General features: G+C 45.6%; 1 long non-coding RNA gene across 3 annotated transcripts; it reads left to right on the top strand.

Moving 5' to 3' along the window:
* The first annotated feature begins 6,230 nt into the window (after positions 1-6,230).
* On the top strand, positions 6,231-10,807 carry LOC109772459 (uncharacterized). 3 transcript variants are annotated; one of them, XR_006664237.2, is made up of 4 exons: positions 6,235-6,923; positions 7,013-9,219; positions 9,503-9,600; positions 10,198-10,807. It is a non-coding gene; the product is annotated as an uncharacterized lncRNA (long non-coding RNA). The 3 variants fall into 3 exon arrangements; XR_005757406.3 differs by having other exon boundaries at positions 6,237-7,077; positions 7,506-9,219; XR_002235098.4 differs by having other exon boundaries at positions 6,231-9,219.
* The last annotated feature ends 4,590 nt before the right edge of the window (positions 10,808-15,397 follow it).

Genomic DNA, 15,397 nt, shown 5'->3' on the forward strand with positions numbered 1-15,397 from the left:
CAATTCCCTTTGTCAATCGGTATGTTACTTGCCCGAGATTCGATCGTCGGTATCCCAATACCTTGTTCAATCTCGTTACCGGCAAGTCTCTTTACTCGTACCGCAATGCATGATCCCGTGACTAACGCCTTAGTCACATTGAGCTCATTATGATGATGCATTACCGAGTGGGCCCAGAGATACCTCTCCGTCACACGGAGTGACAAATCCCAGTCTTGATCCGTGCCAACCCAACAGACACTTTCGGAGATACCCGCAGTGTACCTTTATAGTCACCCAGTTACGTTGTGACTTTTGGCACACCCAAAGCACTCCTACAGTATCCGGGAGTTGCACGATCTCATGGTCTAAGGAAAAGATACTTGACATTGGAAAAGCTCTAGCAAACGAAACTACACGATCTTTTATGCTATGCTTAGGATTGGGTCTTGTCCATCACATCATTCTCCTAATGATGTGATCCCGTTATCAATGACATCCAATGTCCATAGTCAGGAAACCATGACTATCTGTTGATCAATGAGCTAGTCAACTAGAGGCTTACTAGGGACACGTTGTGGTCTATGTATTCACACATGTATTACGATTTCCGGACAATACAATTATAGCATGAACAATAGACAATTACCATGAACAAAGAAATATAATAATAACCATTTATTATTGCCTCTAGGGCATATTTCCAACAAAAGTTGTTATTTTATATTTCCTTATTCATTATAAATGTTTATTATTCATGCTAGAATTGTATTGATCGGGAACCTAAATGCATGTGTGAATACATAGACAAACACTATGTCCCTAGTGAGCCTCTACTTGACTAGCTCGTTGATCAAAGATGGTTAAGGTTTCCTGACCATGGAGATGAGTTGTCATTTGATAACGGGATCACATCATTAGGAGAATGATGTGATGGATAAGACCCATCAGTTAGCTTAGCATTATGATCGTTCAGTTTTATTGCTATTGCTTTCTTCATGTCAAATACATATTCCTTCGACTATGAGATTATGCAACTCCCGAATACCGGAGGAATGCCTTATGTGCTATCAAACGTCACAACGTATCTGGGTGATTATAAAGATGCTCTACAGGTATCTCTGAAGGTGTTTGTTGAGTTGGCATAGATCGAGATTAGGATTTTTCACTCCGAGTATCGGAGAGGCATCTCTGGGCCCTCTCGGTAATACACATCATAAGCTTGCAAGCAAAAGACTAAGGAGTTGGTAACGAGGTGATGTATTATGGAACGAGTAAAGAGACTTGCTAGTAACGAGATTGAACTAGGTATGAAGATACCGACAATCGAATCTCGGGCAAGTAACATACCGATGGACAAAGGAAATAACGTATGTTGTCATAACGGTTCGACCGATAAAGATCTTCGCAGAATATGTAGGAGCCAATTGATAGGAGAGGTGTCTTGGCCATGTCTACATAGTTCTCAAACCCGTAGGGTCCGCATGCTTAACGTTCGGTGACGATATTGTAGTATATGAGTTATGTGATTTGGTGATTGAATGTTGTTCGGAGTCCCAGATGAGATCACTGACATGATGAGGAGTCTCGAAATGGTCGAGAGGTAAATATTGATATATAGGACGATAGTATTCGGACACCGGAAGTGTTCCGGAGGGTACAAGGTACATATTGGGTCACCAGGAGGGGTTCTAGGCACCCCCGGCAAAAGATATTGGCCTTATGGGCCAAGAGGGGAAACGCACTAGCCACCAGGGGCTGGTGCGCCCCCCATATGGGCTGAACCAAGGGGAGAAGGAAAGAGGGAAAGAGAAAGGAAAGGGGGGATTCGGCCTCCCCCTTCCCTTTCTCCCCCTCCTCTTTCCTTTCCCCTCCGGTAAATAAGGAAGGGGGCGCCGTCCTAGGAGGAACCCAAGTAGGATTCGGTCCTACTTGGGGCACCTTCTGGCCTCTCCCTTCTCCCTCCCACGTATATATATGTGGGGGGCACCCGTAGCACACACCAGACAATGGCCTAGCCGTGGGCGGCGCCCCCTCCACAGTTTACACCCTCGGTCATATCTTCATGGTGCTTAGGCGAAGCCCTGCGAGGATCACTTCACCATCACCGTCTCCATGTTGTTATGCTGACGGAACTCATCTACTACCTCAACGTCTTGCTGGATCAAGAAGGCGAGGGATGTCAATGAGCTGAACGTGTGCAGAACTCGGAGGTGTTGTGCGTTCGGTACTTGATCGGTCGGAGCTAGAAGAAGTTCGACTACATCAACCGCATTATCAAATGCTTCCGCTTACAATCTATGAGGATACGTAGACACACTCTCCCCCTCATTGCTATGCATCTCCATGGATAGATCATTGCGTGTGCGTAGAATTTTTTTGTTTTCCAAGCAACGTTTCCCAACACTGATCTCGCTTGCAAAGACTTGCAGTGAAGACATGATACTGGCCACCGTTAAGCTGCTTTGGATTGCTCTGGTATCCTCACTGATGTTGCTGGTTACCCTGACCAGACTGTTGGTTATAACCACCTTGGTTGTTTTGTCCTTGATATCCAGAATTTGAGCCATCGCCGCCAAAGTCGGACCCCTGTGAGCCGGATCCTGACCCGCCAGGTCGGCCATTGTTACCACCCCGATTCTGATTAAAGCTAGAGTTCTTGTACTCATTCATGATGAAACAATCTTTCCAAGCATGAGTCGATGGTTGACTGGGCAAACTATGCTTTGGGCAAGGGTCATTAAGCATGGCCTCCAGGTTAAATTTTGGTCCTCCAAACTGTGGCTTACCCTTACGACGCTAATTTTTATGTTGAGCATTGGTGTTAGCCACAAAATATGACCCGCCGTCGGTTTGCTTGCGCTTGCCACCATTACCCTGGTTATGACCCGTCACGTTTTGCTACTGACCCTTACTATTGCCATTCTTCGTCCCCTTGTTGGACTTTTCATCATCAGATCCGTGGTCCTTGGTGTTGTCTGAGTCAGCATACTTGACGAGAGCCGCCATGAGCTGTCCCATGTCATTGCAGTGACGCTTAAGCTGCCCCAACTTCTGTTTGAGAGGCATGAAGTGACAATTGTTCTCCAAAATCAAAACAGCAGAGCCGACCGCAATGCTATTCGAAGAGTGGATAATAGCTGAGACTCAGCGAACCCAATGGTGGGCCGACTCATCCTCTCGATGCACGCAGTTGTCCAAATCAATGATCGACAGAGGCTGCTTACATGTTCCTTTGAAATTCTGAATGAAGCGCGCCTTCAACTCAGCCCATGAATTGATTGGCAGGTAGCCCTTTCAACCAGGTTCACGCTGGTCCATCTAACATATGGTGAAATACTTGGCACACACAACATCAATAACATCTAACATCTCCATAGCCAGCTCATAGCTCTCAATCCAAGCCTCAGGCAGAAGATCAGCTGTGTAATTAGGCATCTTTCGAGGGCCTTTAAAATCCTTAGGCAAACACTCATTGCGTAGAGCCGACACTAGACGCAGAACACCAACTGTCCTAGAACTCATCCCGGCCTCCACAGATGCCGAAGGGTCTAACTGAAACTACTGATGAGCCCCCAATTGAGCCGCCAACTCCACCTCACGACGGGCTCGAGTCTGATCTACAAGGGCCTGAGCAGTATTACCATCACGGGGCGGGTTATGCCCACGGGGCGAGTCATTATTGCGAGGCGGGTTACGATGCCGCTCGCTGCTGGAAACCGCCGGCGCCTCAATGCCCCGGCTGTAACTTCGACTTTGGCACGGTGTTGAGTGAATCTGCTCACGGCTGTATGAGTAAGCTTCCTGTTGTGCCATGGCTGTCTGGAGAAGCTCCACTATGTTTTGGGTCTCTATTCCAGTTGGAGACTCGCCCTCGATTGGAATAGCTGCCAACCGTGAGGCTGCGGCAATCATATTATCCAGCGGGTTGGTGTAATGACCAGAAGGTGTTGGTACTCGTTGAGGCGGGGTCAGATCCATACGAGGCGGGTCTGGCACATGAGGCTGAGCCGCCTCTCCGGTTACAGGCGCCTCAGCAGCCAGGGTCACATCGGGCGGGTTACTCGTTCCTGCTCCGGGCGTATTAAAAAGATTCCGCCCCTCAAACTGTGAAGGTAGACGGCTCTGGTGCCTCCTTCGAAGAACAACATTTGACGCATTCTGATCCAGATTTAAACGAATAGCCTCTGCCCTTATCCGCTGTGTTTCGGCCTCCAACGCGGCTCGCTCCATGGCCATCCTGACATTCTCCGCATCAAGATCCTCTCGAGCCTTTGCCCCCTCGTCCCACAGCTTCACAACCTCTACATTGTGTTGTACTTGATTCGTCGGAGTTACCTCTGCAGCTAACAGAGTTGATGCCGCTTGAAGCTACGTCGGTATTTCCCCAAAAAGGAAGGGATGATGTAGCACAGCGGCGGTAGGTATTTTCCTTAGATATGAAACCAGGGTTATCGAACTAGTAGGAGAACCAAGCAACACAATGTAAACAACCCCTGCACACAAATAACAACACCTCGCAACCCCGACGTGTTAAAGGGGTTGTCAATCCCTTTCGGGTAACGATGCCAGAAACGGCGTGTGGACGGGAGAAAGTTGTAATAGATTGAATAAATAGATCGCAAATAAAATAAAGTGCAGCAAAGTATTTTTTGTATTTTTGGTTTAATAGATCTAAAAATAAATGCAAAGAAAAAGTAGATCGCAAAGGCAAATATATAAGAAAGAGACCCAGGGGCCGTAGATTTCACTAGTGGCTTCTCTCGAGAAAAATAGCAAATGGTGGGTGAATAAATTACTGTTGGGCAATTGATAGAACTTCAAATAATCATGACGATATCCAGACAATGATCATTATATAGGCATCACGTCCAAGATTTGTAGACCGACTCCTGCCCGCATCTACTATTATTACTCCATACATCGACCGCTATCCAGCATGCATCTAGTGTATTAAGTTCATGGAAAAACGGAGTAATGCAATAAGAACGCTGACATGATGTAGACAAGATCTACCTATGTAGAGATAGACCCCATCGTTTTATCCTTAGTAGCAACGATACATACATGTCGGTTCCCCTTCTGTCACTGGGATCATGCACCGTAAGATCGAACCCACTACAAAGCACCTCTTCCCATTGCAAGATAAATAGATCAAATTGGCCAAACAAAACCCAAATATCGGAGAAGATTACGAGGCTATAAGCAATCATGCATATAAGAGATCGAAGAGAACTCAAATAACTTTCATGGATATAAAAAGATATAACTGATCATAAACTCAAAGTTCATCAGATCCCAACAAACACATGCAAAAAGAGTTCATATGGATCTCCAAGAGACCATTGTATTGAGAATTCAGCGAGAGAGAGGAAGTCATCTAGGTACTAACTACGGACTAGAAGGTCTACAAAGAACTACTCACGCATCATCGAAGAGGCACCAATGGAGGTGGTGAACCCATCCGAGATGGTGTCTAGATTGGATCTGGTGGATCTGGACTCTGCTGCGGCTGGATGAATATTTTGTCAACTCCCCTAGGGTTTTGGGAATATTGGGGTATTTATAGAGCAAAGAGGCGGCCCGGGGGCACCCGAGGTGGACACAACCTACCAGGTCCTAGCGCGCCCTGGTGGGTTGTGCTCTGCTCGGAGCACCCCCCCCTAGGCGCAGCCAGGGCCCATTATGTGTCTTCTGGTCCAAAAAAATCACCATAAAGTTTCGTTGCATTTGGACTCTGTCTGATATTGATTTCCTGCGATGTAAAAAACATGCAGAAAACAGCAACTGACACTTGGCACTATCTCTACTCCTAATGGAGCAGTTGGTAGTTTCCGTTCCGGGGTTTTTTTCGTCCCACCTCCCACCTTCGCTGGTTTTTTTCGTAGGTTTTTTTTCGTAGGTTTATTTTCGCGTGACCCTCTCACACAACGAAAGAAATCTGAACGGATTAGAACTTTCCATACTGGCGCAAATTATTTAGTAATGTAGAATCAATCACAATCAATCTCTAAAGATCAAATCTAAATTAATTAAACTTACCTTAAATCGCTCAATCACATTAATTAGAAACAAATAATTAATTTTATTTCCTCGACTCCATAGGTCGCTTTGTTCGTTCGCTCACCCCCACCCCCTCCCTCGATACCTACACCAGATCCCATCCCCACCGATTTTTTATCTCCCCTGAAAAACCGGTGGGAAAATAACCATGCAAAAAAAAAACAACTAAAAAAACCATTGACCACGCCAGGGAGGAAAACACCACAAAGAAAACTCCCCTCGATCTATTTGCTAGGTCGATCGTGAAGCTCGCCGCCGCCGCCATCATGGAACGCCTCGCCGCCGCCATCGTGGAACGCCTCGCCGCCGCCAACGTGGAGCCCTTCACCGAAGCAGAGGTCCAGGATGGCCGCCGCCGAGGTCCGAGATCGCCATCCCTATCTGTTTCTTGTTCGCTGGCCTCTCTCACATTCCCCATCTCTCTCTCTCTCTCTCTCTCTCTCTCGCGCGCGCGCGCGCGCGCGCGCGCGCGCGCGTCATTGCCACCGCTGCCCACTACCGGCTGCGTCTGCCGCTACCCCCATGGCGCTACCGACTCCGATGAGATCTCCCCTTTCTAACATATGCGGCCGCCTCGCTGTTCCTGCCCCACGTGCGGCCCCGCGGCTAACCCTAGCAACCTCTATCTCCAACGGTGGCGCCTCCCTCGTCCTCTCACAACCCCGTCCTCCTCCCTACGCGTGCTCCACACGTATCTCCGACGATGATGGCGGCCAACAGGCTGTGGGCCTACCAGAGGGCACGGCAGGCGGCAACGCAAGGCAGCGGGGCGCATGGTCGATGCTCACGACAATGGTATGCGCGAGCATGCCACAGGCAGCGGCCAGGTGTGTGAGGGCAGTAGCCAGTGAGGGCACGCTGATGTTCGTCTGGGCCACACGGTGAGTATTCTTTGTTTATGTGTTCTGGCTATTTTGTGAATTGATGCATCGGCCAAAAGGTTGCGCCATCTCAAGTATCTGTGGGTCAGTCACAGTACAGTACAAATACTGGCCATCTATTGGGCGGATCTGGTAGTGATTTCACCGATTTCAGGTAAGAATGCTCTCTCCTCTTTGTAGTTAATTAAACAGATCCGTAAGCTGCTTGACTGCTACAACTGGTTGTATCACCGTCCGGTTACTTCGGGTGAATAAGGCAGAACGAATTATGCCATGTATGTTCCATCTCATTTTGTTCAATGCTTGTGCTTTCCGTAATTGGGAGTCTCCAAGTTTTGATTGCATTTATTAGAATGATTGGTACTATCAGGTTGATGAACGGAATGTGAAGCTTATATGAAACAGTGGGATTTTCAGTTTGTATGCTCGTCCATTAACTCAATTTTTGCAGGTTTCATGATATAGTAATTCTGCAAATGTGTCGACTTTCTATTTAGTTTTCCACTGCCATTTAATTGTTAAACTTTCTAGATCAAAATCTCAAGAATACCCAATATGATTCTTTTTTGTTATTTCTTTCAGCGAGCCACACAGAGATCTGACAAAGGTCCTATAGAACTGACCACGAGAGCGGCGGCAAGTGCAGCAGTGCGTACTCAACGGTTGACCGACTACGTGCAAATCATGTCCCCAGTGTGATTGAGAATGGCGGTAAATTATTAGACACAAGCGGTTAATTTCTACCAATTAGAACTACACAGTGAAGCCTGGCAAAATGGCCACAAGTATTGGTTCATAACACATGCGTTTTAGCGGGATGGAGGTAATATTGAGAGAGACAGACCCATTAGGCTAAGGAAAAGAAATAGTATATCTTTTGAGTCTACCATCTTGTATGCCAAGCAGCGTCGAGTAGATGATATACTAGGCGCTTTTCTTCTAAATTGTACAGAAAGTCCACTGAGTCATTGTTGTTTGTATGCCACCGTAGAGCAAAATAGTACTTATTTTAATCATTTTTAGGTGAAATACAAGCATGTAGCTACCTCACTTAATTATTGTACTCACTTGAAGTTTTATGTTGATACAATGCAATATTTAAGTAGTAGAGAAACCTCACAAATTTAAATTGATGAATGATATTTAGGAAAAGAAGTATGCATGTTTCATTATAAAGGGAAAGTCTTTTTCAAGGCATAGTGTTTAATTCACGAATGATTAAACAGTTTAACGGGGACCAACACTGAGTAGCAGGGGAGTGGCAGTGCATAGAGACATAGTGAGGAGAGCGGGGGCGATGATGGAGGCGGAGATGTTTAGAGAAAGATATAGAGAGCAGGAGGTTTAACATGGTGCAATCAAAAACCGAGAGCCACGCCTTGCTAAGACAAGCACATTTTAAAACATAACAATACTCTGCATTGTTTTGATGTTGGTATCAGAACCAGGTACCATGTGAAGCTCAAGGAATGGTTGTAGATCATTATGGAGAAACTGAAGAAAAAAAAGATCCTTATGGAGTACATTATAAACGACATTTGGTGTCGGCGGCATGTCACTACCTCTGACAAAGTTCTCTGAAACACGATTACTATCATGTACAATGCTTTTACAACCGATTAAATTTATTTGGTACATAGAGCTATTGGTCCTTTATGATTATTTTATTTCTTCAGTACAAATGCTTTTAGCTCTTGATATTTTATTACGGCTATACACTTATCCATTGACACGCCACTTGTGGAAACTTTTTCCGTTGGAATAAGAAGAACAACAATGATTTAGTTGTAATAAAATGCTGAAAATGCAACCTGATGTGCATGAGTACCTTAAAGATATATGCTAGACAACAGCAATGATTTAACTTGTTGTAAAATGTTGTTTCTGCACTAAATCTTCTTTACAAACTGTTTGCACAAGAGAGGTAGTCCTGCTGGAATCATGTATGCCTCTCGTGAGTTTCACTATTAAGTATTCAAAGCAGCAAAGATAACAGGATGGAATGTCAAGGTGATCACCCGTATTTCTGGAGAAATAGTAAGTGGGCTAACTGAGGTGAAACTCAACAATGTATCTCTACTATTAAAGGGCTATAAAAATACAGAACTTGTGAAGCATCCCTTCAAGCTACCATCTTTACTGGAAGCTTGGTTCCCTTGATTTGCTTGTTTACAAATATTTAACCTGGTGTTTTATTTGTATGTTGTCATCCTGTGGTCATTAACAATCATGCAGATGGAACTGCTCTTATTTAGAACAACCTGGCTTATCCTCGGTCGAGTGAGTCATAACAGAAGTATGTAATTTACTAGCCCCTCTATTTATTTGTTAGAAATGTTACAATTTGTATATCTTTTGAGCTGACCATAACAATTGTTCAAAAGGAAGTAATTACATAAATATTTGGATTTTAGACTTTTCTTTATGCTTGCACATATGATTTTTTTTCACAAATAAACACTAAATGCTATAACAGAATTGCTTTGTGCAATTCTCTCATATTCAAATGCTAAAATTCTGTAATTTTATTTTTAGTAGTTTCTGAGGTGTGAAATTCAAGTTTTATTTTGCTTGCGCAGTTGAAAAGAAATGCTGGCAGAGATATTAAAATTCAAACCTGGCTTATTTTTCTCAATATGGGTTCAGAAGGAAATTGTCGTTGAGCTTCTATCTAAAGGTATGTCAGATTAACAGGTTGTTGTCGTAACTCTTGATTTTGAGTAATGCAAAGCAATGTCATCGGTACATCTTGGGTTGCCGTTCTTCCAGAACGAAGGATTTTTTTCGCCTAGATTGTGCTATGAAATAATGCTTGTATAACGCCTTGATCTCTTGGCTATACCATGCTTTCTTGACAATACTATACTTGCAGAAGAATGATGCTTCTATAGAATGCCACAATGAGTTCTGGCAGCTCTTTTAATTCTGTGTTCACTATGGACGAATGAACCATATAATTTGTCAATTTGATCAGTACTTGCTGACTGCTTGCTTTCATGTTGCAATCTCAGTTTTAGGCACTTCATAGCCATAGAATAATTTTGAATTGTTATGCTCAGTACACCAAATGGTGTTCCTAGGTAATGCATTGTTTGCAACCAAGTTTTGTCTTTAAGCACCAAGGCGTAGTAGTATGCATTGAAATAAATGGATCATTTCTATCTTTCTGGTGCTCGTAATAGAATTTTTCATTTTGGATTTGTATGCTTGAAATTTGATTATTTCTACCAACTGAGAATGGAAATGAACTGTACTGTAAGCACTTTTTCATTAGATTTCAGCAGCCTCGATGGATGATGGCAGGAACCTCATGGGCCACACATCCCCTTCCTTAATTGCACGCCCTCACAAAATGGATGGGGACTGGGTTCTTTGGTTGTCGCCGCCGGACTCAGCGAAGGACGAAAAATCGAGATGATCCAGTGGAGAATAGATGCCACGGGCTGAAGAAAGGAGGCGACGGTTTCAGAGCACACACCTTGAAGCGGAGAGGCGGCAGGGGAGTGGGTCTGGATGGCAGAGGGAGCGAGACGAGGCAACATCAGATGGGAGGCATGGTCAAAAGAGGCGCCGTAGGAGCAATCGTGCGTGTGTGGGGGCCATACCAGGGAGAAGGAAATGGGTGGTCGGTTTTCCAGGGCTTTTTTTCCTTGCATCGGGAAATGGGTTCGGTTGAAAAAACGATGAGGTGGGGAGGTCACGCGAAGGGTGGAGACGTGGGTACCATATAACGTACCAACTGTGCTTTAATAGTAGAGATTAAGATGTTGATATTTTATTCATTTTCTACTTAGCTGAAGATTCTTTGAAGAAAAAAAACTATGAAACTTGTAATGTATCATGGTCGCAATTTGTGAAGTAGAACTAACTATCGTTTGACCAAATACCCTTTGATCATTCATCAATTTTTATGTACTTGTCTCCCATGACAACAAATATGGAATACATGTCTGTGTTCTTGAAAGAACAACATGCTATTCTGATTACGTGCAACTTTTCTGATAAAAAATAGTCGTTACTCAGGAATCTGGATCAAATAACTATGCACTATAGGCACTAATATGGTTACCTTTGAATGAGTTTGTTAATGTGTTTAGTTACTATAATGTTTCATATGTTCATCAGAAAAAATAAAGGCTTATTTGCTTGCATGTGCTTTCTCATGTTTGTTTGTTTGTTTTGTCTTCTGGTTGTTCCTTTTCTATAATTGTCACATAAAGTGAACCGAAGCTCATATTATATATTTCTGCTGTGTAGATACCCGCGACCCCGCTGTTGAACTCGCTGAAAATGGAGATAGACATGGATTTAACGGTTCTCATTCATTTAAATCTCAGTGAATTCATACCAGTTTTTATTTGGAACTGAGATAACTAGGAATCATTTCCTTCATGATACTAGCTGTACGAGCATTTTTTTTCCTTCGGTGTAGGCCAATATTATACAAAGTTATTTCCTAAAATTATATTCGAAGGTGTCTTCTATGAGAGTAACCATCTAAATCTTTTTTCTATATTTGTCACAAGGTTCTTGTGCTGAAGTGGTTTTTTTGGTCAATATGTTTTCTACTAAATATTTCAAGAATGAATATTTCAATATGTTATAAGTGAAAAATTATGTAGTGACAAATGTTTGGGAATCACAGTGGCGAAAAGGCGCAATGCAGGAAGAGAAACTTTAGTGCTTGTTGTAACATGCTTGTGGCATTTTTCGTCTTCTGCCCGTAGCAACGCACGGACAGTCTACTAGTGTCAATAGGTTAGTACCTAAAAATGATATAAAATGATTATAAAATGATTATAAAACATTCAAGATTGATAATATAACAGCATGGAATAATAAAAAATTATAGATACGTTGGAGACGTATCAAGAGTCGCCAAGGCATCCAAGAGCTCAGATAAAACTTGAGCCGGCGGCCGCACAGAGCCGCTTGCCCCGGCTATCGCAGCGGCAGTTGAGCCGAACGTCATGGCTGCGGCAGTTGAGGAATTCAACATTGGTTGTGTGCCAGCCATAAAAATAGCAGCCCTGCTCGGCGGCTCATAGGGATCCGGAATACTGTCACCATCGGAATAGCCCCCAAGCCCGCCATCCTGAAGCTGATAATTGACCCGGTTTCTCCAGTTGAGGACTCATCACCTGAATGGATGGTCGTCTGTCCACCAGACACAGATCCTTCCTCATGAATAAAGCCAACAAAGGCATGCTTCCGGCCGGGTTGAACCCTGGCGGGTCGTGCGCGCCGAGCCGTCTCGATGATGTCGGTGCAGTTGTCCGGCTCAGGCTCTGATTCGCCAATCTTGCCGATGAAGACATGAATTCCGCCGAAGGGGACCCGGTACCCGTACTCGATTGAGTCGGCCTCGGGAACCCAGCCAACGTCGTCGATGTAGATCTTGCCGCGGCGACTCTTAGTCATCCGGCCGACGGTGTATCCTTCGATCCCTGAGAAGTTGCCCTTCAAGAACTCGAAACCACCGTGCTCTGGCCCCACGGTGGGCACCAACTGTCGTGGATTTATGACGGCAGATGCCCTTGTGAAAGGACTTATGTGTGGAGCCATCGCAACCTAGGTTAGCTCAAAGGGGTTGAACGGGACAAAGGACATAGAGAGTTTACCCAGGTTCGGCCCCTCACAAAGAGGTAAAAGCCTACGTCCTGCTTCTAGTTGTATTGCTTGGGTTTCGATTACAATGGAGCGAAATACGCTTGACCTAGCTATCGACTTGTTGTTTCTTGGTTCAACCCGCCGTCGAGTCTCGCCTTTATATACCCAGGTCAAGATCCGAAACTTACAGAGTCCGAGCCGGATCACATAGCGTAACCGGCCTGGTTTCTAAATTGTTTTGCCTTAACAGGCAAGCTATCATATGGCGGTTCATACTTCCGGGTCTTGGGCCACCATCAGACCCGCCTCTATGAGCCGCCGTCTTCTTACTTCATCTTCTTGGGCCTCTTGGGCCTTCTTCATATTAAGTTGCCAACGGTGTAAACCGGCCTCTCCTGGGCGGGTCACACCTCGGGGTTATATCCCCAACAAAAAAAAGTATCAACATTTACAAGGCCAAAGGAATATCTTCAGATTCATTATGGAATGTAGTTTCATATTATGTATATTTGTATTGTAGATATTGATATTTTTTTACACAACAATTTTTTTTTCGAGAATACGCCAATGCGTGCCTTATCTTTATAGAAGAAAGTAAGGACAATGTACAAGAAACTGGCAAACAGATGCGAACATGCACTGCCAGCAACGACCTTTTACAACCAACAAAGAAACTAAAGCCTACTCTCTCACAAATCTAAATAAACCTCCGACTCCTACTCCGGCCGTCCTTCTCTCCTTAACCTCACTCAAGATCGTGTCAACCAACTCTAAGGGCGACTTTTGTTGTCTGACCTTGTTGAAGACGCATGCGTTCCTTTGCTTCCATAACGACCAAGCAACCGCGATGACAAAGGGTATTGAACTCACGTTTGTTGGCCCTATGAAAATGGCCTCTTATATGCAAACTAAAAAGAACGAAGGAAGTATTGTGTATTGATCTGTACATGGTCCTCAGCCCTTTGAGCCCAGTTGCCTAGGGTTTGTTCAGGTGCACAGTCCGACCGACACGGAGCCCTTGGTGTGTGTGACCCCTATCACCCACAGGCTGGCTATACGGAGCGCATGCAAGAACACGCGGTAGCATTTTCTGGGGTTTCTTCCTTGCAACGCCAAAAAAAAACGAGAGCTTTCTTACCGATAAATGGTCACCCGAGCCGTAGCAAAGCCGAGCCACGATCGGCTTGCGATCCCTGATGCAACGAGCCGTCCGCAAACGCGCCGGTAAAAAGAGTGTGGGGCCGAAGACGTTCGATCCGGCGGGCCCACCGCAAGTGGGACCGACTACGTCGTCTGTTTCCACGGAGATGATAAGATCCAGTGCGTAAAAGCCAACCGCGGCACGCCACGTAGTGGGGCCTACGTGTTGTTGCGAGCGCAGTTCGGATTAGATTATGGACGATCTAATGGCGCTTTTGATCATTCTTTGGATGCGGACGAGCCAGGGGCCCGATGAGATGGGGCTAAAGTACAATTTTCTACGCTGGGCACATGGGCGTGGAAAATTCTAGAAAGCGACGCAGTAGATGGTTTGTTAATTAATTAAGCTCATGGAGCCCGACATTTTCTGAATTTTTGTTTGGTCCGTGCATGGAACTGGGGAGTGACAAGAGTCGTGCATGAAAATGAATTACTATTACTCTCTAGGGCATCTTCAACGGATCCGCATACTTGCTCCTGCATCCGGGTGCAATAAGCGACCTATCCACGAACAAAGATGCGGAAACCAGCCATCTAAGGCTAGCCGCATATAATTCAAAACGAATTTAAATATACTAAACGTAATTCATGCAAATTGACTGATTTCATATACACCAGAACACATTCACTACAATTCCGATATATTTCACTAAAAAAGAGCGATCGGACCTAAATCTATCCTACGACTGACGTCCGTCGTTCACTTCCTTTGTTTCGTATCAGCGACCACGTCCTGCAACTACCGTCTCCATGAGCGCCCGTGGGGGTTTAAGACACGTAAAGTGAAGGTGCGGTCTCCTACGAGGAAGAGTAGGACATGGGAGACAGACCAGCCCACTTGGGACACAATGCCCTGCCGCCTCCTCGAAAGAGTCTGTGACCTATCCGTCGACGGTGCCAGTGGATGTGAGGTCGATGTAGATTTGGCCCTCCGCCAGCCAGTGTTGCTCGAGGAGAAATATGGTGTACCGCAGCTCCTCCTGCGCCTGGCGGAACGTCAACATAGGAGCCACCGCAGCCTGCTCCTCTCTGTCATGACGGCGTCGAAGTGCGCCTGCGCCTGCTCCATGGTCAAGTTGGCAAGCACAGGTGCGGGGTCCAGCGCAGTGTTGTCGTCCGAGTCCCTCTCCATCGTGGGATCATCATCAGAGACCTTGGGCGAGCTAATCAGCATGTCGTGCTCGATCTGCCAGGCGGCTGCAAGAGCGGCCATCTCGTGCTTCTACTTCAATAACAAGCTCTCTTACAAAGCGCTAGAGCTTGCGGTCATGATGGATGTGGTGCAAGGGAGGACGATGTGGAGCGGATGTGGTGTGGTGTGGAGTTAGCCGGGTCTGGCCGCCTTTAAATAGCGGATTCTGGTGAGGCCAAGCATCCAGGTGCGTCAATGCATGGCGCCGGAGTTGGTTCCTCGAACGGCGAGCTTGCTTAATGGTGGCATACATATGGACGGGCATTGAACGATCGTGGTAGATATCCATCTCGCCCTTCCAGTAAACTTCTCCCCGACATCGAACAGGAGCGGGCACCGGAGACGCGTCGTGGGCGGCGCTCTCGGCCGGCGCACCGCTTCAGTGACATCGTCAGTGAGAGGTCACATGCCCTCAGGCCGGCGTCCATGCAGAGGGACGCTCTACAGCGGCATGAATGTGGGCAGCTAGAGT

This window comes from Aegilops tauschii, chromosome 5 (genome assembly GCF_002575655.3).
Source record: "Aegilops tauschii subsp. strangulata cultivar AL8/78 chromosome 5, Aet v6.0, whole genome shotgun sequence".
NCBI classification, from domain to species: domain Eukaryota; kingdom Viridiplantae; phylum Streptophyta; class Magnoliopsida; order Poales; family Poaceae; genus Aegilops; species Aegilops tauschii.